Source organism: Loxodonta africana, chromosome 9, assembly GCF_030014295.1.
Source record: "Loxodonta africana isolate mLoxAfr1 chromosome 9, mLoxAfr1.hap2, whole genome shotgun sequence".
In the NCBI taxonomy this organism is placed as follows: Eukaryota; Metazoa; Chordata; class Mammalia; order Proboscidea; family Elephantidae; genus Loxodonta; species Loxodonta africana.
Window position 1 is genome coordinate 35485368 of NC_087350.1, and position 21408 is coordinate 35506775.

Consider the following 21408-nt stretch of genomic DNA (forward strand, 5'->3'; position numbering starts at 1 on the left):
CTTCAATTTCACTGATTCTGTCTCCTATCATTTCAGACCTGCTCCTCAGCCCTTCTGTGACACTGTCCATTTCTGAAATCTTGTTGTTCGTCTTTTGGATTTCTAATTTTTCTTTTTGAATGATTTCTAGTTGTGAATTTATTCTGGCATTTTGTTCCTGTATTATTTTCCTGAATTGTTCCATCTTTTGTCTGTATTTTCCATGAATTTGTCTGCATTTTCCATAAATTTGTCTATTTTTTTCCTCTTTTTTGTCTGGTTTTTGCTTCAACTCTTGGATTGCTCTGAATATTAAAGATTTGAATTCCCTATCAGGTAGTTCTAGTGCCTTTTCTTCTACTGGGAAGTGATCTGGTGTTTTATTTTGGACACCTACTGGAACCATCCTGTCCTGTTTTTTTTGTATGTTTTGATATGGTCTGCTGTCTTTGGGGCATTCAGTAATTATTTTGTTTCTAGATTGTAGATTTGTTTGTTAATCCTGCTTTTTATTTTTTTATGTCTGAGCAGGCAGGCTGTGTGTTCTTTGTTGTTTGCTCATCTGTAGTCACGGTACTTTTCACCTCCTTGTCCAATGGGTAGGGCCAGTCATTCAACTATGGTGCAGCAGGGCAGAGCCAGATGAAGGGGAGGGGCTGAGATGGGTTGTTTGTGGCATGTACTAGGGACAACAAAGTGGGTCAGGAATCCGTGCTGGGCAGTTTCCAGTAGGTTGCTCCTGTGCCGCTCAGGGATGTGATGCTCAGTGCACAGTACAGGTATGTAGGAAAGAGGAGGGATGTTGTGATGTGTGAAGCTGATGGGGCATGGGAAATAGGAGAGAGAGGAGAGAGAAGCAGGAGCCAAGAACAAACGAGGAAACAAATAAAGAAAAAAAAAAAAAAGAATGCTAAGGGAGCTTGTCGAAATGGAGAGATGAGAAACTGAGAAATGGAGAAAAGAAAAAAAGAAAAGAAAAAGAGGAAAAGAAAGAAAAAAAATAACTAGATGAAAATTTGGAAAAGAACCCCCCCCCAGGAGTCCGGTGGGCTGCTTGTAGTGGAGAAGCGGCTCCCAGGCTGTGCAGTATAGCGTGGCTAGAGGGGATGTAGATGTCACATGCACCAGGTTTTCAGCAGACAGGAAAAGAAGATAAGTGTAGAGAGAGGAGAACTGAGAAAGGGAAAGATAGAAAGGGAAAAAGGGAGAGAAAAGAGAAAAAAAAAGAGGGGGAAAAAAAAAGAAACGCCCCCCAGGGAACCCACCTCTGTGACTGCACAGTTTGGGGGTGTGGCTCCTAAGCTGCGCAGTGCAGCCCAGCTAGAAGGGGCTCCCAAGCTGCCAAAAGAAAAAGAAAACAAAGAAACAAAGCAAGACAAGGGAAAAAAAGCCCCAGAGCTCCCACAACCGCGGTGTCGCAGGCCAGGGGAGTGGTTCCCCAGTTAAGTGTGGCTTCACAGCCTTTCGGGAAGAAGCAAAGATGGCACATGGAGCCAGGTGTTCCAGAAAAAGGAGGGTGAGGTGGTAGGAAGCACAGAAGAAACCAAAAGAGAGGGAAAGAACCCACACCAGCTCAGGGTCCCGGCCAGTGTGGGCAGGGCAAATCTAAGCAGCCTGAGGCCAAAGCAGTTTTCTTCAGGCCAAGAGACTACAGCCGGAGGGAAGCAGAGGAGGGGGGTGTTGGGAGGAAGGGGGTTAGGAAAGCATATATCACTGGTTACCAGGTGCACTGTCTCCTGCTGGGAGCTTCGTGAAGCTCCTTCTCCTACTCCCTGTCCACTGATCTCCGATGTGGGTGGGGCGAATCCAAGTGGCAGGGTTGCTGCACTTCCTGGCCTCCCGAGCCACTGCAGCCAGCCAGGAAGCTCAGAGGTACAGCAGTGGGGACGAATAGGGGGTGGGAAAGTGTGTATCGCTGGTTACTGGGTGCTCTGTCTCCTGCTGGGGGTTGCTCGAAGCTGCATTCCCGTACTCCCTGTTTGCCAATCCCTGACAGGGGTCCAAGATGGTGGATCCGTGCTGCGTTAGCTGATGGCTGAGTTCTTTATCTCTTCTTTTGACACTTCAGGTTCCAGGAATGACATTTGACTCTGTTTTACCTAGTTTTTCGGGTCTTTGCTGTGGAGGGACAGTGTGGTGCTTCTGTCTATGGTGCCATGATGGCCAGAAGTGTATAATTTTTTTATTATTGTAAAAATATATATAACACAACATTTGCCAATTCAACATTTTTCAGGTGTGCAATTTAGAGATGTCACCTATATTAATTACTTTGTGCAACCGTCACCTACAATCGTTGCCAAATTTCCCATCAATTTCTGTAATATTTACATTTTAAAAAATTAGCATGGGTAATTTATAAGCAGATACAATCCACAAAAATACCTTACTTTTCAAACTATAAAGATGATTTAGAAAAACTTTAAAAGCCTCTAATCCCCCTTCCTTCCAAATTACCTCCTTTTCTTTCTCACTTTTTGCAATGCTTTCCCTTTCCCTGTCTTTTCTAGCTATTTTTAGTTCAACAGAAATGAAAAGGTTATGGAGGCTGTGCTCACTCAAGATTTTCTCTCTAGGCTTCTTACCTTGGGTTTGATGTCCATCCTCAGGAGTCCATCTAGCATTTCAGATTGCTACTATCTTTTTATATCCAATTTGAAGGTAAATACGAGAGAATACAGGCCGCACCCTATGACCCTGTATGTCTCCACTCATACATAGTAGGAATGTGATTTTGTTGCTGGGTATTCTTTCTGCAAACATTTGTGCAGGTCTTAATGGTGGTGTACTACTGTAACCCCTGTCCCTAGACCAAGAACTATGGTATACGATAGGAACTCAATACATGTTTGTATTCAGTACATTAATTAGGGCTTGACTATGGCATATAATCTCTGTGTACGCTGGTGGTTAGAATTGGTTCCAAGGTGGATGGTAGGAGACTGTATCAGTTTTAGATTCTGTTCTCACCTGAGATTCTTTGGATTGCCAATGACTGAATATCTGACTAAAACTAAAACTGGCAGAAGTAAAAGGGGCATTTATTGACTCAAATAGCAATTTGACAGTGGACTAGGTTTGAGAAATAGGAAGACACTGTGCTCAAAATGATTTCTCTATCTGCCTTGTTGTTAGGTGCTGTCAATTCATTTTCACCTCATAGTGGTCTCATGTGACAGAGGAGAGCTGCCTTATAAGGCTGTCTTAGCTGTAGAGTGGTTGGGTGGGTTTCAACTGCCAACTTTTACAGTTAAAGCCAAGAACTTAACTGTTTGTGCCAGCAGGACTCCTATCTATCTATCTCTCTCTTATTCTGTTCTCAGACAGGCTTTCTCCTCGAGATCATAAAACAGCCACCAGAATCTCCAGGAACCATGTTCTTTCAGATTCAAATTCAGCAGAGAAGAGTGAAAACCTTTGCCGAGGCAGTCTGAGTAAACCAAACCATGAGACACTCTGAGTAGACAGGTACCAGCTGTGGCCGAGATGAGAATGTGCTGGTTTCTTGAGTTTCTAGGGCCAAGGGTAAAGCTTCAAGCAGAGCAAGTAGAGTGAGGGTCGTGAGGGGAGGATCCCCAAATAAAAATCAAGGCTGTTGCCTTAACAGAGAAGAATTGATGTCTTGTAGTCAGGTAATGAATGTCAAACACAAAAGAAGATAATTATTTCATTCGCTTCATTTCTACTGTATTTAAATATGAATAAGTTACATATAAGAAGCCCTGGTGGCAAAATGGTTAAACTCCGGGCTGCTAACTGAAAGGTTAGAGGTTTGAACCCACCAGCTGCTCCATGGGAGAAAAGTCCTGGCAATCTGCTCCTATAAAGTTTTCAGCCTAGGAAACACTATATGGCAGTTCTACTCTGTCATATAGTGTCACCATGAGTCAGAATCCTACTGGACGGCACACAACAACAACAAAAGTTGTATATGCAAGAACTCATTCAACTCTAACTCCCTAAAGATGTACGTGCAGATAGCAATTGTTAAGAAGGAGACAGATGGGAAGATGGAGGGAGGAGATTACCTGAATTGATTGAAGCCAGAATCCTGGCCTAGAGCAGTGCTTCTCAAACTCTGCTCCATATTAAAATTATTTGGGAATAATCCTGATTCCAAGGGAGAGAATTATGACAGCATATGCAAAAATTTTTTCAAACTCTTTAGAAATCATAATTGTTGGTGGTAGTATTAGAATTGTTATTCTGAGATGGTTGCATGTGTTTGTGGAATACAATAAATTCAGATATGAATTCAGAATAATGAACAGATATTGAATTCCTCATCTTCTCTGTTCTTGAGTACCAGGATTCTTGGTGTGGTTGGAAAAAATACAGATTTAATATAAAAGAAGTTAAATAAAAATCTTTAGTTCATAATTAGAATTGGGAATTTAACTATGAACTCACAAGGCATTTTATCTCTGTACTGAAAAGGTGTAAAAATAATGGCCAACACATTATAAGCACCTGTGGCACCCAGATTTTTTCAAGACTATTTTCCAGTAAAATAATAAAATAAACCAGGGCTTCTTGGAGAGATAGCTGATTCCAGGTTTGAACCAAGGAATTTATAAGAAATTCCTGGGATATCGTGACATAGTAGATAGTAAGGAAGCTATCAAAGACTACAAGGATTATTTTAAAAGGACAAAGGACTCGGGAAACAATGTCAAGAGGCTCCCACTGGCTGAAGATGGGGCAGATTGAGTTTCAATAATGATAAGAATTATAGTAGATTGTGTATTCATTACCTATTGCAAATTACTTCAAAATTTAGGAACCTAAAGCCACAAACATTATTATATTACACAGTTCCTGAGTGTCAGGAATTTGGATTAGATTAGCTCTGTAGTTCTGTTTCAGGGTCTCTCACAAGATTGCAGTCAGGCTTTTAGCTGGGGCTACATTCATCTGAATCTGGGTCTGAAAGATTTGCTTCCAAGCTCACTCATGTAGCTGTTGTCAGGAGGTTTCAGTTCCTCACCATGTGGGCCTCTCCACAGGGCTGCTTACAACAATAGCTTATCTAGAGTGACTTATGAGAGAGGGAGAGAAAGACAGAGAGAGAGAAAAGGAGAGAGATAGAGGGAAGGAGAGAGAAAAAGAGAGAGAGTGTGTCTCAGTCATCTAATGCTGCTGTAACAGAAATATTACAAGTGGATGACTTTAACAGAGGGAAGTTTATTCTCTCACAGTCCAGTAGGCTAGAAGTTCGAATTCAGGTCTCCAGCACCAGGGGAAGGCTTTCTGTCACTGTCAGCTCTGGAGGAAGGTCCTTGTCATACATCAGTCTTCCCTTGATCTGGGAGCATCTCAGTGCAGGAACCTCAGGTCCAAAGGATGCACTCTGCTCCAGGCACTGCTTTCTTAGTGGTATGAGGTTCCCCATGTCTCTCTGCTTGCTTCTCTCTTTTATATCTCTATTTAATATTGTAAATCTCATCCATCTCATTACATCATAGAGGTACGATTTACAACACATAGGGAAATCATACCAGATGACAAAATTGTAGATGATCATACAATACTAGGGATCATGACCTAGCCAAGTTGACAGATATTTTGGGGGAACACAATTCAATCCATGACAAAGAGATTGAGAACAATGAGAGAGTGCCCAAGACGGAAGCTGCAATCTTTTATAACCTAATCTCAGAAGTGACATACCATTACTTCTGCAGTATCCTGTTGTTCACACAGACCAACTCTGGTACAATGTGGGAAGGGACTATAGAAGGGTGTGAATACCAGAAGGCAGGGAACATTAGGCACCATCTTGGAGGCTGGTTCCCATAGTCTGAAACCTATCCAATATGCTTAAATCTTTGAGTTCACAATAATATTAAAAAATACAAAAACAAAAATAAACCAAACTAGTTAGGCTCCTTCTGAGGATGACAGGGAACTAATACATTATTTTGAAAACTGAGGAAATAATCAAGTTTTTCCTACACAGACTATAGCATCGGGCAACCCAATAGTAGATAAGAGAATGTTTTTGCTTACAAAATTACCTCAGCTAGTAAGTAAAAATGAAATAATAGGGTCGGAATTTTATTATAACTGCCAGTAATTAATGGATATAAAAATTGAACATCAAATTTTGCTATCTGCCTTGAGCATTGTGCTTTTTTAAAGAACTATCTATATGGGATCAAACTGACAGCAGCAACTTAAAAGATTACATAGGACCTTTGTTTGGGGGGGCAGTGCATTTATGTTCATGGGGGAGGAACAACCCAGAAGAAGAGGGTGAGAATGGTTGCACAACTAGAAGAATATAATCGATGTCACTGAATTGTAGATGTAGAAGTTGTTGAATTGGTGTATGTTCTGCTGTGTATATTTTCGACAACAGCAGCACAAATAAAATAATCTAAGAAATTGCTGACAATGAAGAACAAAAACAATTACACGACTCCTGATGAAAGAACACACCATCACTTAGATCTTGCCAAAGGGACTGAACCGCAATCTGATCAAGCCTCTATCTTCAGCTGTCAGTTTGCAGGAAAAGAGGTCAGAGGAAGATGTTAAACTATACCATGAGTATGCAGTCAGCAAAATTCAGACTGGTGGAAAGTATAGGTCAAATGGCCTGGATTACTCAACAGAAAATTCTAAGTAAAGAAAGGGATGGAGGAGGGCCCTGTAGATTAAAAAAGACATAAAAGATTGACTACAGCAGCTGGGGATAAATAACTTGGTTGACTAAAAAAAATGAAATGGTTAAAGTCAGGAGAGTGGAAGAAAAAGATTATTATAAAAGTCAGGATAGTGATTCTTCCTGGAGGGAGGGACAGGGCTATGACTGAGGTGGAGCGTGTGGAGGGGTTTGAATGGCTGACAAATTTCTATTTCTTGACTTAGTAAGTGGTGACAGGGGCAATCACTCTAATAAATCCCTAAGACATTCATTTGCTTTGCGTGGTTTCTGTCTCTGTATTTTATTTTATAGTTAAAGATGTGAAAGACGGTTATTTCTGATGATAATACATGAATGTGGTAAAATATGTAGAAGTGGAAACAGACAATGAAAAGTTAGTCTTCCTCCCAACCCATCTGCCAGTCTCAAATTTTCTGCAGAGATAGCCACTGTTACCTGTTTCTTGTGTATCTGTCCAGAGAGACCCCGTGCATATTAAAACACACATGTACGTATGTAGATACATACATGCATATATATATATATATATATATATATATATAAATTCCCTCTCCCTTTTTAAAAGCATAAATGATAGAATACCAGGCACATGTTCTGCCCTTTGCTTATTTCACTAAATATTTTATTTCAGAGATTTTTCTCTACCACATAGGGCAAAATTGCACAAAAATTACAAAATCAGTCCATATTTCTAGGCTATAATCAACATATTTTAACCTGTAAATAGCAGTTGGCACAAACAGTTAAGCACTGGAGTACTAGCTGAAAGGTTGGAGGTTCAAACCCACCCAGAGGCGCCTCAGAAGACAGGCCTGGTGATTTGCTTCTGAAGGTCACAGCGTCGAAAACCCTATGGAATGCAGTTCTACTTTGCACACATGGGGTCGCTATGAGTAGGAATCTACCTGAGTGTGGCTAACAAGAACAACAAATAGCAGTTTAAATATTCTAAGGATATACTCAATTAAGTCAGTGGATATATTTCTAATTTCTTAATGTGCAGATATCATTCATATTGATTTTGAAGGTGCATATTTCTCATGAAGTTCAAAATGTATACATTCTTTTTCTCACCTGAACTTTCAGCCTAAACAAACCTGCTCACTCTTTGATTCAGACAAGATCACCAGGGGGGAAGGGCGGCTTGCAGAGTTAGCTAAGTGCTTTTTCAGCACTTCCCTCTATGAACTTAGCAGAGAGATTTTATGGCAAGTGTTAAAACAACACACAGGTGACTAACCTTTGTGCTTCTTAGTTGATCACGGTCTGTTTATGATGATAATTTGGCTTAAAGGAGACAGGTTTACAGAAATCCACAGCCTTTAAATTCTAATTTTGGGTTAGTAAATGTTTTCTAGAAACCCTGGTGGTGTAGTGGTTAACTGCTACAGCTGCTAACCAAAGCGTCGGCAGTTCGAATCCGCCAGGCACTCCTTGGAAACTCTATGGGGCAGTTCTACTCTGTCCTATAGGGTCGCTATGAGTCGGAATTGACTGGACGGCACTGGGTTTTTGGTTAAATGTTTTCTAGGCGTCAGATAATATTATGTTAAAAATTTTTGTTTGGTCAAGTGTTTTAACTATCTCTTTACTTCCTTTAACACTTTACAGTCTCTTAAGTAGTATTTGGAGCCCTGGTGGTGCAGTGGTTAAGAGCTACAGCTAATAACCAAAAGGTCAGCAGTTCGAATCCACCAACCGCTCACTGGAAACCCTATGGGGCAGTTCCACTCTGTCTTGTAGGGTCACTATGAGTTGGAATCAAATCAATGGCAATGGGTTTGTTTGGATTTGGTTAAGTAGTAGTTATCAAATACTTCAACATGGGGTCACCATGATTTGGCATTGACTCGACAGCAACTGGTTTGGCTTTTGGTTTACCATAGAGTTAGAGTCCCTGAGTGGTGCAAACAGTTAATGCACTCAACTGCTAACCAAAGAAAAGGCCAATGGTTTGAGTTCATCCAGAAGCACCTCAGAAGAAAGGCCTGGTAACCTATTTCAAAAAAATCAGTCATCGACAACCCTACTCTGACACACATGGAGTCACCGTGAATTGGAGTCAATTCGATAGTAACTGGCTTACCACGGAGTTAGCAATACTCAGTGCCATTGGGTACCGACAAAGACAGTACAAAGGCAGAGAGAGTGTTATGGATTGAATTGTGTCTCCTCAAAATGTGTGTGAACTTGGCTAGGCTATGATTCCCAGTATTGTGTGATTGTTCACCATTTTGTCATCTGATATGATTTTCCTACGTGTTGTAAATCCTACCTCTGCGATGTTAATAAGGCAGGATTGGAGGCAGTTATGTTAACAAGGCAGTACTCAATCTATAAGATTTGGTTTTATCTTGAGTCAATCTCTTTTGAAATATAAAAGAGAGATGTGAGCAGAGAGACAGGGGTACCTCATGCCACCAAGAATAAAGAAGCAGGAGGGGAGTATTTCCTTTGGACCCAGGGTCCCTGTGCTGAGAAACTCCTAGAGCAGGAGAAGATGGGTGACAAGGACCTTCCCCTAGAGCTGACAGACAGAAAAAGCCTTCTCCTTGAGCTGGTGCCCTTAAATCAGACTTCTAGCCACTTAGAATGTGAAAGAATAAATTTCTCTTTGTTAAAGCCATCTATTTGTGGTATTTCTGTTATAGCAGCACTGGATAACCAAGACAAAGAGTTTACAGTCTTGCTGGGAATGCAAGCTATATACACATACGAAACAGCTGGTAATCAAGGTGGTATTATATATGCCTTGTGATTTGGTGACACAAAAGCCACAGTGTATGTAAAACATTTATAACTCTGTGCCATACATATAAATACACATGCATGCTAAATGATGTGGCAAGATGATAACTAAAAAACTGGCAAGATGCAGTGTGGAAAGTATATGAAGGGACAATAAGTCAAAAGCAGTTGAAAGAAGAGGCCAATCTGGTTGTCAGGCAAGACTCTATGCTGCAGAAAGTTCTGGAGCTGAGTTTTTCTTTTTCTTTTGCAATAGTTACAGACTCACAGGATGCAGCAAAAATACTACAGAGAGTTCTCATGTGCTCACATCCAGCTTCCCCAGTGGTACCTCTTATGTAACTATAGCACAATATCAAAGCTAGGACATTGATATTGGCACAATGTACATATTTTACGCATATTTCACCAGCATTGCACGAACACATTAGCGTGAAGTTGAGTTTTGATAATCAAATTCAACAGACAAAAGGAAAGAGTATAAACTGGTGAAAACCAGCCAACTCCTCAGTTGCCATTGAGTTGATTCTGATGTTCATGGTGACCTCGTGTGTGTCAGAGTGTAACTGTGCTCCATAGGATTTTCGATGGCTGATTTTTTGGAAGTAAATCACCAGGACTTTGTTCTAAGGCTCCTCTGGATGGACTCTAACCGCCAACTTTTTGTTTAGCAGCTGAGCGTGTTAACCATTTCTACCACCACTAAGAACCAAACTAAAGAAAGATCAGAGAAAAAGCAAAGCCTCACAGCGAGAAGCCACTCGAAGTATTCTCTTCTATGATTCTTCCAACTCTTAGCCACTGTGTATTTAAAAAAAACCTGCTGCCGTTGAGTTGATTCCGACTCATAGCGACCCTATAGGACAGAGTAGAACTGCCCTGTAGAGTTTCCAAGGAGCGCCTGGCAGATTCAAGCTGCTGACCCTTTGGTTAACAGCCATAGCACTTAGCCACTACGCCACCAGGATTTCCTGCCACTACATAAAAAAAAAAAAAAAAAATCCTGGGTAAATTTACCACATTACTTTCCTCACCAGGGGTCGGCTTGTTGCTGCCTCTTCGCAAATATCACCCAAGTACTCCTGTTCTATTATTTTGATAATCTCGACAGTATCCCTCCTAGAAATAATTTGTTTTCTCTAAGCTAGTTTGTTAATAACTTGCTTGGAAGCCAGAACAGACTTTCCTGTGGAAACTGTGGTACATAGGTTATGGATTCCCTGGCCTATCTCCAGACCTATGTATCTCATAGTGTAACTAATGTCTGTACATTGTTTGAAATTGTTAGACATGGTGGTGGTAGGGCTGGCAAAGAAGAAGAAGGGCTCTAGGGGGTGAGAAGAGGAGGATTTCGGCTTGGGGGCTCTATGCTATGTCTGATAGACTCTTAATAGCTGCTATATACGGTGAGTAATACTGAAAGAACTCCCCCTCCCCCTTTTTTGATACTATTAATTCCCCAAGGTAAAAAAAAAAAAAACTTGCCTAATTCAGGTAGTCACCCATTTTACTAGCAGTTCTTGCAGGAGATAACATAGGGAGTATAGGACAGGCAGCCGATGAGAACTGGGTAGTTAAATACTAAAGAGAGCTTCTAGAGGGAAATACACCAAAATAATGATAGTGGTTATCTGTAGGTGGTGGGACTACTGATGATTCATATTCTTTCTCTCTCTCATTCTTTTTTCCCTTGTACCTTGGTGAATTCTCCATTCCCTACTCAGAAAAATAAGAGTGCTTCTAGAATAAAAGAGATGCATCCGAGTTTTTGAAGCAGTTCCTGAGTATGGTTATAAGGAGAGGAAGTGGAATTGTGTGCTCCTTTTTTTTTTTTAAGGTAAGAGGTGAGGTGGTGTCTAGGTCCAGCAGTCTCATGTAAGAGACTTTAGTGTTCACACAGACACACGTGTGTGTGGGCACACACACACGCATGCACACCTGCTATGAGGGCCTGGTTTGTTTGGCTGAAGATTCAAAACTTAACATAAAAATCATTTGCCTTCCTGTCCGCCCTGACTCATAGTGACCTCACAAGTGTCAGAGTAGAATTGTACTCCATAGGGTTTTTAATGGCTGAGTTTTTGAAAGTAGACTGCCAGGCCTTTCTTCTGAAGCACCTCTAGGTAGACTTGAACTGCCAACCTTCCAGTTAGCAGCCGAGCATATTAACCATTTGCACCAACCAGGAACTCCAAAACTTAACAGAAGAGAGGTACTTAACACTGAGAAGGAAGATGCATCCTTTTCTTAGGTTTCCTAGCGGGGTGGGAAGCTGCCATTCTCACCTTCAGAAGAGACCCTGCCAGAGCGGAGAAAAGAGCCCAATTCCTGCTTGGCCACAAATCTTTTAAATCCTGGGTTTACATCACCATTCTGGAAAAATGTATACAGAAAATCTCATATTCCAACTCTCCTAGTTCTTGAACTTAACCTGGTATGAGCAAGGACTTGTGTTTTTTATTTCCACTACGCAATTACCACTTTGTAAAATACAGGTAGACTGTCTTACCACGGGGTTCTGTTCTGACCGCTTCATCATAAGTCAGTTCTGATGTAAGTGGAATACTTTTTTTTTTTTTTCTTTAGTTTTTATTATTATTGCCTTTTACTGGCAGTATCTTTATAAATCCAATTTTTATTTGTCCTTGGGGGTTGCAAACATTATATCTGAGAATGATAACGTCAACAAATTACACACTGCAGCATTGTACGTAGTACATATTACTAACGATAAGATTAAAGAAAAGACATTTGTTAAGTGTTGTTCATCATAACTCGAATACATTGTAAGTTGGGGACAACCTGTAAGGTAAAACCCGCGAAAGCTGGAACCTGTGTAAGGTGGAAACCTATCAGAGAAGGAAAACGCAAATATTCTCCACTAAAATGAGTGATAGAAAAGTGGTAAGACGGCACCCTGTCAAAGGTGAAAAACTTGTGAGACAGCGAAAACCAAGGCAGTCTCATTGAGTTCTGGCTCTCACAGGTTTCACTGTATTTTAGGTAAATATGATACTATTACATATTTCCTGTTTCTCCTGGTAGATATAATCATGCTGGCGTAAGCATGCTAATGACATAAAAGCTAAGGAATGCTTCAGCTTGCTTATTCTTCGTGCTTTTTTAAAATAAGGAACACTGAGTCCCAGAGAATTTAGATGCTTAGCAATTTGCGTCTGGCTATTTCCTGATACTTTTAAAGTGAGAGAGGGTGATTTGGAGCATGTATGATGCTGTATTAAAGAATATAAGAGAATAAGGCTGCTACTTGTATGTTATTTGCTTGAATAAACGTTTTTGCAGGCTGGCCCATGTAAATGTTGGGTGTTACCAAAACAAAAAAGAAGTAGTTCCTTTCTTCAGGGCATGAAATCTAGTAAAAACAAAACAAAAATCGATGAAAAGATTTAAGTGAATATCCCTTCTGCGATTGCACCAAGGGAAGTCTACAGTATTCAGAGAGAGTGCCGTAATTGTGAAGAGCCTCATGGCTGAGTGGGTGTAGGAAAGGGTGGGGGTGACATGACATGTAGGATGACTATGTAATCATGATATTTTGGGAGTAAAGTGTTGTTATTATTAATCACTGACTCATGGTGACCTCATGTATAACAGAACAAAATGTTGCCGGGCTTGCGTCATCTTCACGTTTGAGTCCATTTTTGTGTAATGCCTTCCAACCTAGGGGATTCATCTTTCAGCACTATATCTGACCATATTCTGTTGTGATCCATAGGGTTTTCACTAGCTAATTTTTGGAAGTAGGTCACTAGGCCTTTTTCCCTCTTCTGTCTTAGTCTGGAAAGTCTGCCGAAATCTGTCCACCATGGGTGACCCTGCTCGCATTTGAAATATTGGTGGCATAGCTTCCAGCATCATTGCAACCCACAAGCCATCACAGCATGACAAACAGATGGACCGGTAGTGGTGAGAATAAAATAGGGTGCTATGAATAATTAGGTGTATGCAAGAGACATAAACTGGGTCTCTTTTGGACAAACAGAAAGTTACGGTGCCACTAGCTAAAAGATGGGACTCAGGAGAATTTCCATCAACCTAACCGGTAGGGAAGGATGGTAGAAAACTGACAGGAGCACCACAGGAGAAAAGATGTTAAAACTGGGCAGTTAGTGGGCACTGTCTTCCTATTTACACTTGCATGATCACGAGGCAGTTCTGTGGCAGGCTTTAATGAGTTAAGATGAGTAGGCAAGAGTAAACAAGATGGAGGGTCATTAGAGAAGTAGACCCTTTTCATTTGGGAGATTGTTAGTCTTTCAGGATTCCTCTTTCCGGGAGGGGCCTGGGCAATAAAGATTGGACACTGGCAGCTGACGAGAGCGTAGTGGAGCCTGGAATGTCATGTCTAGGAGGTGCCACATAGATTTAGCACATTAGTTGATAATTCTATCTGCTATGAGACCTGACTTTCTTTACTTAGAAATTAAAGCTATTTTTTTCCTCCTCCTAGTTCCACAGGGATTTTATGATTCATAGAATAATAAATGCCGTGAATTCGGAGCTCCATCGGAGGAAGGATCTGGAGTTAGTTCAAGGCGCTTATAGTGGCAAAAGTTTTTGGACATGTTCAAGAAATTGCATACAAAATGGGTCATATGTGCTTACAAAACAGTATGCAGACGAAGAGTCAGGAAGAGGAATGTATACTCTGCTTTGGGGCCTAGACATAGAATCATCAGGCCTTCATGTGCTTATGAAAATGCAGGCTATGTCTTTGTGCCCCTACTGGGAAAGGTCAATGTGCAACTTCATTCATTATGATAATAGATTCCGTGATGAAATGCACATAGAATTACTCTCACTCTTATGTTTTTGCTCTTTCTTCATTTATCTTGCTCTTCATAAGTGTAGACAAACTAGTACACATATCTCCTTGACAAAGAGGAGACTGGCATCGTTGGTGTGTGTTCAGTTACACAGCTATAATCCAGTTGCTGTCGGTCAATTCTGATAGTGACCCCAGGTGTGTCAGAGTAGAACTGTGCTCTACAGGGTTTTCAATGGATCATATTTCAAAAGTAGATCACCAGGCTTTTCTTCCCAGGTGCCTCTGGATGGATTCAAATTGTCAACTTCTCAGTTAGTAGCTGAATGTTTAACCTGTTGTACTAACCGGGGACTCCTTAAACTGCTATAACCAAAACAAAGTTATCTAAACTGCATGGTTAAGAAGCATCAGGCTATTCAATGCAATACATTAATCATAAAACATTAAAAAAAAAAAAAAGCACTGGTGCTAAACTTTTGGCTCAAAGAGTGGGACTGTGATGTACACGTTTTATTCAGGAAGAACAAATGAGCAGAAAAAGTGGAATATGGAAATTTCAGCTATTCATCTAAGTCATCCCAAGATAAGTGAGATTCTAATTAATTAAAAAAATTCTAAAATAATAGGATCATATTACACAACACTAGGAAAAAAACAAAAAGAGGAAAACATTTCTTTAAAACATTTTTTCAACATAGTGTTTTGGTGTAGTTGTACTCATACAGTACAGTATTCCAGCTCCTTTATTTACTTGTTTATTTTTGCTTTGCATTATCCTCATTGTGCTAACAACTACATAATTGTCTGTCTAATAATTTCCTTAATTACTCCCCTAATGATAGACTTTAAGTTCATTTCTAAGTTATTATATGGCGTAATTTTGATACAAATATCTTATTACATAAATTTGCATCATATAATATATAGGTTTTTGTGTTTTGGCAAGTTCTAGATGTGTTCTCCCTGGGTCACAGGGTTATGACGTCTTTAATGGCAGACAACGTTTTATTCTTAGATTAGTACAATAGTCCCCATTTTACCAGAACCTAAAATGGCTTAATAGATTTTATGGTTGAATAACCAATTCTGAATTTAATATCTACCTAATTTTTTTCTCAAAAAAGTTTGAATTATTATACCTTCAAGTATATTAGAGAAATCCATGGGTATCTATACCATCAAGTAAACCACATGGCATTTGTTTAGAAAACCATGTAATCTAAAGATCCCATCAGTTCTGGAAGGGTACAGGTTCTTTTGCTCAGCAGACATCTTATTGTGCTGACAGTTAGAAAAAAGTTTAGAAATGCTTTCACTAAAGTAAAGTTTTAAAAAATGAAAAGCTAGCAAAATAAAACCACATTAATAAAAGGAGTCTAGGTTATTTTGGATAGGAACATTTATGTGTAGGAAAGGCCCTGGGCCTTTGGAGTCAGACCTCTGCCACTTACCCACTCTGTGACCCTGGGCAAGCATTTGACTTTTCTAAAACTCAGTTTTTCTTATAAAATGGGTGAGAATAATGTGCTCAATAAAAATAAGACATTTAGGCTTTTCTATCCACTCCTCTGCCCACCCCGCCTTGTGTCATTCCAGCTTCTTCATGCTTGCTTTGAGCTCCAAACTTGATCTTGAGCACATCTAGATGAGATGAGATGAGATGAGATGGGATGGGATGGGATGGGATGGGATGGAATGGGATGGGATGGGATGAGATGAGATGAAAGTTCGCCAACATTTACAAGACCTGGGAGATGGAGAAAGGCTCTGCCTGGATGTGAAGGGGAAGATAGATCTGCAGGACAGATGGTAACTTTGGTAACTCCCTCCTTGGTGGAAATGCCTCCATTGAATGTCACGAGGGTGAAGGTACCCAGAGCATAGCAATCATTGGTCAACACCAGTTATGAATTATCACTTGCAGGAAATCAGCTTCACAAAAGAAATCAACAAAAAGTGCACCAAAGATTACATGAAATCAATCAAGGCAAACTTGAAGAAGAGAGATCAGAAAGAGAGGTAAAATCTTCTATGATGGGCACTACAGAACAAATCAAACACATCCTTGATAATTTCGAAAAGTACCAGTTCTTTATTGGTGAAAACATGAATCCAGGTGGTGTGGTTGTTCTGCTGGAATACTGTGAGGATGGTGTGATCTCATATAGGATTTTTTTTAAGGATGGTTTAGAAATGGAGAAATGTTAACAAATTCGGCCATTACTTGGGATGTATTACCTGTCACCCTAACTAGCTGCTGCTTTTCATCCACACACCAACAAGATTTAGGCAAACGGGACTGGTGTCATCTTGAGCTCTTCATTTATTTTGACCTTAATTAATTACTTCTATTGTGCTTTAGGTGAAGGTTTACAGGACAAATTAGTTTCTCATTAAACAACACACATCTTGTTTTGTGACATTGGTTGCTGTCTTGTTACGTAGTGCTGCTATAACAGAAATACCACAAGTGGATGGCTTTAACAAAGAGAAATTTACTTCTTCACAGTAAAGTAGGCTAAAAGTCCAAATTCAAGGTGTCAGCTCCAGGGGAAGTCTCTCTCTCTGTCGGTCTTCTCGTCAATGTGCCCCTGGACTAGGAGCTTCTCTGCACAGGGACCCAGGTCCAAAGGACTCGCTCTGCTCCTGGCACTGCTTTCTTTGGGGTATAATGTCCCCCTCTTTGCTCGCTTCCCTTTCCTTTTTATCTCTTGAGAAAGAAAAAGGGGTAAAGGACATACCACAGGGAAACTCCCTTTACATTGGATCAGGGTTGTGACCTGGGTAAGGGTGTTACAATCCCACCCTAATCCTCTTTAACATAAAATTACAATCACAAAATGGAGGACAACCACGCAATACTGGAAATCATGCCCAGCCAGATTGATACACACATTTTTTGGGGGACATAATTCAATCCATGACAGTTGCTAATCCTGTGACATGTCATGTGTCAACACTCTCCCCTTCTTGACCTTCGGTTCCTTGTTTCCATTTGTCCAGCTTTCTTTATTTTGACCTTAATTTAATTGGAGTGGAGGCTTTCATTTTTAAGGAAAAAAAATGTGTAGGATGCCTAAAACTAAAATGCATTTAAACTCACACACACACAAAATAAGACATTTAGCAAAGTACCTGGCACAAAGTGAATGCCCAATAAGTGATAATTTCTTCTTTCTCTCATTCATGGCACACATTGATAATGTAAAGAGTATTTCAAGAAGAATATTACAATATTTTAAAAGACTTGCATTTTAGTTCAATGGACTGTATGTATTATTTCTGTAAATTCCTGTGAGGTTATGCTGATTTCAAAATAAAAAGTTGGGAAAAATTGCTAGAGACATGAATCAGGAGTGAAGGGATCAAAGAGTTGATTCCTTCTGGTTAAAGTTCACTTAACCCTTTCCATCTCTCAGTTTTCACACCTGAAATGGAGAAGTCCAATTCTATAGCCCACTAGAGCACTTGTTCTGTGAATAAACAACTGTGGCTCACCCTCTAGGGAGGACATTGTATCCATTGCGTTTTGACCAATGGAATGTTAATGGGGGAGCAGCTTAGGGTGAACCTGAAAGTCACGGAGTTGGGCCCTGACATATTGGTAAGTCACCCTTTTGTTCTGTTTGGGATAAGGTACATGAATTCCTGTGCCTTCAGACAGCTGTTTAACAGGGACCCCAGTTTACATACTGTCATCTTAGGGATTCTAAGCAGGGACCCCCCTCTTCTAAATCTTCTCCTCCCCTCCTAAAACCTCTGCTTCTTGCATGTCTTCTCACTCCAGAGCTGCATATTGTATATTCTTGGAAGTGGTTTGACTCTACCAAGGATGGTTTGAATTTGCAATAGCCACTTTGGGAAACTGGGTTCCCATTTGCTTTGTCTTTTTTTTCATATTTGTTTACTATCTTTTGTATTACTGTTTTGTGTTGTGCTGTTCAAAAGTGTTGCTTGTAATAAGAAGGAGAATCACAGGGTAAAACACAGGCGTAGGCTTTATACGCCTGTTCTTCTAGCTGGCCTTACAGACTGGTGAGTTTGTGATTCTCACCGAACTGGCATCCACCTGGATGAATGTTGCTGTGAGTCATCTATAAAACCGGAGGAGGTTCTTCTTCTGTCTTGATTTTTGGTCATGAGAGCTTGGTTTTGTCCAGAGAGAGTGTTCTGTCTGGTTTTCCACCTGCGGGGGGCACAGTTGTCAGGTTTGCCTTCCAAAGTGGCCAACCGTTAGATTGGGGGCACGAGAACCTTTACAGCTATACAGACCTGTGTTCAAATATTTGCTGGGTTCACATCTTAATAGCTGTGTGACTGTTGATGCTCTCAATGAGAATTTCTGACTTTCAGTTAACTCTCACAGAGTTTGAGGAAAAAAAACGAAGAAAAAGATAATACATTAACTTTTTAATTTATCTATTGCTGCACAACACATAACCCCAAACTTAGTGACTTAAAAAAAGCATCAATTTATTATTTCTCATGATTCTAAGGGCTGACCCTTGCTCAGGTCACATCTCTGATCCAATGCAAACAAATTTTCCTGGGATGTAGCCTGTACCACCTTTTATCTTACAAGAGATAAAAGGAAAGGGAAGCAAGCAGAGAGTTGGGGACCTCATACCACCAAGAAAGAAGCGCCAGGAGCAGAGCGTGTCTTTTGGACTTGGAGTTGATTTAAGACTTTTGCTATGATATGATCGGGTGAATGTATCTTACATGTGGCAAGGGCATGAATTTTGGGGGACCAAACGGTAGAGTGTCATGGATTGAATTGTGTCCCCCCAAAATATGTGTCAACTTGGTTAGGCCATGATTCCCAGCATTAAGTGGTTGTCTTCCATTTTCTGATTTTCCTGTGTTTTACAAATCATAATCTCTGCCTGTGGTTAAAAAGGATTAGGGTGGGATGCAGCACCCTTGCTCAGGTCACATCCCTGATCCAATGTAAAGGGCGTTTCCCTGAGGTATGACCTGTACCACCTTTTATCTTACAAGTCGTCTTAGTTATCTAGCGCTGCTATAACAGAAATACCATAAGTGGATGGCTTTAACAAATTTAAGTTTATTCTCTCACAGCCTAGTAAACTAGAAGTCCAAATTCAGAGTGTCAGCTCCAGGGAAAGGCCTTCTCTCTCCGTCAGCTCTGGAGGAAGGTCCTTGTCATCAATCTTCCCCTGGATTAGGAACTTCTCCAAGCAGGAACCCTGGGTCCAAAGGACATGCTCTGCTCCTGGCACTGCTTTCTTGGTGGTATAAGGTTCCCAACTCTCTACTTCCCTTTCCTTTTATGTCTTATAAGATAAAAGGTGGTACAGGCCACACCCCAGGGAAACTTCCTTTTCGTTGGACCAGGGATGTGACCTGAGCAAGGGTGTTATATCCCACCCTAATCCTCTTTAACCACAGGCAGAGATAATAGCACACAGGAAAATCACAAAATGGAGGACAACCACACAATACTGGGAATCATGTTGACACATATTTTTGGGGGGCACAATTCAATCCATGACACAAGAGATAAAAGGAAAGGGAAGCAAGCAGAGAGTTGAGAACCTCATACTACCAAGAAAGAAGCACTGGGAGCAGAGCGCGTCTTTTGGACCTGGGGTTCCTGAGCGAAGAAGCTCCTAGTCCAGGAAACGTTAGATGACAAGGACCTTCCTCCAGAGCTGATAGAGAGAGAAAGCCTTCCCCTGGAGGTGATGTGCTGAATTTAGACTTCTAGCCTACTAGACTGTGAGAAAATAAATTTCTGTTTGTTAAAGCCATCCACTTCTGGTATTTCTGTTATAGCAGCCCTAGATAACTAAGACAGTCTGAAAACAAACAGTTACAAAGGAATGGATTGGGAGAGCTGAATTTCATCCTTCATTAATTGCAATGCACCCTTGTCTGAATATATGTATGTATATGTGTACATATATACATCTCTTTAAACTACCCCCACTTGTGGAACACCCTCTAGGCCTGTCATAATTTCTATTTCTTTCAGAATACCACTGTGTTTATTTTGCTCCCTTTTTGCCCCTGAAAGGAAAGTAGTGGTGACCCAAGTGAGGGCCACGAAGGAGAGATAGTAATATGCTAGAGTAGTGACGGGTTGGACAAGAAGATTCCCTATGGTGTGGTTTTCTCTTCTCGGTGCAAGAAATAATTTTTCCTGGGCTAAACAGAGAGGCCAGGAAGTATTACTGTGCAAAACCCCCAGCAACCTTCATTCTCCTCTAAGAAAGGAAACCAAAACCATATCCAAATCCAAGCTTGAAACAATTTGCTCCAGGAGAATAATGCACGTATTAAAAATACTCCTTAGTGACCTCTAGTTATTAGGACTCATTAAGGTCTTCATACATTAAAAAAAAAAAAAAAAGTTTATCACACCCATTTTCTCAGCTGAAAAGTTAGCTGGTCATCTCCATTTCCAAATCAATAGGTTTACCTTAAAAGTTGATGCAATATCTTAAGACCTTGTTTGATCAGTATTCAGCCAGTGACAATGCCTACATGACCTATTGGAAGGCTGGAAGACCTAAAAGACCAGGGGGAAAAAAGAGGTCAGAGAAAGGAGAAGAAAATACAGGAGAAAAGAATGGGAAGTAGAAGAAAGGGATGAGAGGGTAGCAACTGAGAAAACAAAGCACTGTTTATGCTGATAAAGGTTACCAGTAGTGCCCCAGGTACTGTCTCAATTTAGATTGTTCATCTTCCTCCTACAAATTTGCAGGCTGGACAATGTCGTATTCATCTTTGTATTTCCAGTGCCCGGCAGGATGCCTGACGAACAGTCTGTGCTCAGGAAATATTTGTTGACCTGAATCAAACCACACTAGACTACTAATGAACATTCTAAAATTTAAATTTCATGGCTAGTCTCTGGGCATAGATCAGAAGACTTTTAGAGACAAGATTTTTAATTCATTGAGATATTTGTGAAAGATACAGATTCCTGGGGGGGGGGGTCCCATCCCAGAAATTCAGGTACTAGAGGTCTGCGGTTAGTGAGTGGGGTGGGTGGGGCCTGGAAATCTGACTTTTAATAAATACCTTGAGTGTTGCTGAAGCAGCTTGGGAACCAACCAAACGAAACCAAACCAGTTGCCTTCAAGGCGGTTCCTGCCCAGTTGTACTTTGATACACTTGGGGATTGGGAACCAAAGTCCGCTTATAAACTAGCACATCAGAAGCTTTAATCCTTTCATGAAGAGTGGACCATATA

The 21408-nt window shown here is 40.6% G+C and overlaps 1 protein-coding gene and 1 pseudogene across 1 annotated transcript in view; both read left to right on the plus strand.

The window, feature by feature from the left end:
* The window catches only part of TRPM6 (transient receptor potential cation channel subfamily M member 6), a 195589-nt gene that overhangs the window by 8064 nt on the left and 166117 nt on the right, over positions 1-21408 (plus strand). The window lies entirely within an intron of this gene.
* Positions 1769-19827, plus strand: LOC100659803 (translationally-controlled tumor protein-like; annotated as a pseudogene).